This window comes from Trifolium pratense, unplaced genomic scaffold (assembly GCF_020283565.1).
Source record: "Trifolium pratense cultivar HEN17-A07 unplaced genomic scaffold, ARS_RC_1.1 scaffold_93, whole genome shotgun sequence".
Classification (NCBI taxonomy): Eukaryota; Viridiplantae; Streptophyta; class Magnoliopsida; order Fabales; family Fabaceae; genus Trifolium; species Trifolium pratense.
Window position 1 is genome coordinate 12,501 of NW_025721075.1, and position 2,500 is coordinate 15,000.

The window sequence follows — 2,500 nt, forward strand, 5'->3', positions numbered from 1 at the left end:
AAAAAAAGGCGGATTTGACGTAAAACGCCGCCTAGAAGTCGAATTTTGAGACGGTGTCTTGTGTGCACACTCCACACAATATGTATAAGTGGACTGGAAAGTGGCTAAGCATTCCTGAGGAATTTTCGATTTATTTTGATTTTTCGGCCGAAACGCCGAAAATAGGCGGATTTGACGTAAAACGCCTCATATAAGTCGAATTTTGGGAAGGTGTCTTGTGTGCACACTGCACACAATATGTATAAGTGGACTGGAAAGTCGCTAAGCATTCCGAGGAAGTTTCGATTTATTTTGATTTTTCGGCCGAAACGCCGAAAATAGGCGGATTTTGACGTAAAACGCCTCATATAAGTCGAATTTTGGGAAGGTGTCTTGTGTGCACACTGCACATAATATGTATAAGTGGACTGGAAAGTGGAAAAATATTTTCGGAGCACTTTGATTTTTTGGCCCCCCCGCGTGCCTTGCCACCGCCCTTGCTTATAGCAAAACGAGACGGGGCCTTGGTCCAACTTGGCATAGGGCATGGAATTTGATCTTTATTACTTGGCCACGGTCATGCCACGGTACATGGAGGTTGCTTGACACCCCCGTGTGCATTTTCGGAGCACTTTGATTTTTTGGCCCCCCGCGTGCCTTGCCACGCCCTTGCTTATAGCAAAACGAGACGGGGCCTTGGTCCAACTTGGCATAGGCATGGAATTTGATCTTTATTACTTGGCCACGGTCATGCCACGGTACATGGAGGTTGCTTGACACCCCCGTGTGCATTTCGGAGCACTTTGATTTTTTGGCCCCCCGCGTGCCTTGCCACGCCCTTGCTTATAGCAAAACGAGACGGGGCCTTGGTCCAACTTGGCATAGGCATGGAATTTGATCTTTATTACTTGGCCACGGTCATGCCACGGTACATGGAGGTTGCTTGACACCCCCGTGTGCATTTTCGGAGCACTTTGATTTTTTGGCCCCCCGCGTGCCTTGCCACGCCCTTGCTTATAGCAAAACGAGACGGGGCCTTGGTCCAACTTGGCATAGGCATGGAATTTGATCTTTATTACTTGGCCACGGTCATGCCACGGTACATGGAGGTTGCTTGACACCCCCGTGTGCATTTCGGAGCACTTTGATTTTTTGGCCCCCCCGCGTGCCTTGCCACGCCCTTGCTTATAGCAAAACGAGACGGGGCCTTGGTCCAACTTGGCATAGGCATGGAATTTGATCTTTATTACTTGGCCACGGTCATGCCACGGTACATGGAGGTTGCTTGACACCCCCGTGTGCATTTCGGAGCACTTTGATTTTTTGGCCCCCCGCGTGCCTTGCCACGCCCTTGCTTATAGCAAAACGAGACGGGGCCTTGGTCCAACTTGGCATAGGCATGGAATTTGATCTTTATTACTTGGCCACGGTCATGCCACGGTACATGGAGGTTGCTTGACACCCCCGTGTGCATTTTCGGAGCACTTTGATTTTTTGGCCCCCCGCGTGCCTTGCCACGCCCTTGCTTATAGCAAAACGAGACGGGGCCTTGGTCCAACTTGGCATAGGCATGGAATTTGATCTTTATTACTTGGCCACGGTCATGCCACGGTACATGGAGGTTGCTTGACACCCCCGTGTGCATTTTGGAGCACTTTGATTTTTTGGCCCCCCGCGTGCCTTGCCACGCCCTTGCTTATAGCAAAACGAGATGGGGCCTTGGTCCAACTTGGCATAGGCATGGAATTTGATCTTTATTACTTGGCCACGGTCATGCCACGGTACATGGAGGTTGCTTGACACCCCCGTGTGCATTTCGGAGCACTTTGATTTTTTGGCCCCCCGCGTGCCTTGCCACGCCCTTGCTTATAGCAAAACGAGACGGGGCCTTGGTCCAACTTGGCATAGGCATGGAATTTGATCTTTATTACTTGGCCACGGTCATGCCACGGTACATGGAGGTTGCTTGACACCCCCGTGTGCATTTCGGAGCACTTTGATTTTTTGGCCCCCCGCGTGCCTTGCCACGCCCTTGCTTATAGCAAAACGAGACGGGGCCTTGGTCCAACTTGGCATAGGCATGGAATTTGATCTTTATTACTTGGCCACGGTCATGCCACGGTACATGGAGGTTGCTTGACACCCCCGTGTGCATTTTCGGAGCACTTTGATTTTTTGGCCCCCCGCGTGCCTTGCCACGCCCTTGCTTATAGCAAAACGAGACGGGGCCTTGGTCCAACTTGGCATAGGCATGGAATTTGATCTTTATTACTTGGCCACGGTCATGCCACGGTACATGGAGGTTGCTTGACACCCCCGTGTGCATTTGGAGCACTTTGATTTTTTGGCCCCCCGCGTGCCTTGCCACGCCCTTGCTTATAGCAAAACGAGACGGGGCCTTGGTCCAACTTGGCATAGGCATGGAATTTGATCTTTATTACTTGGCCACGGTCATGCCACGGTACATGGAGGTTGCTTGACACCCCCGTGTGCATTTTCGGAGCACTTTGATTTTTTGGCC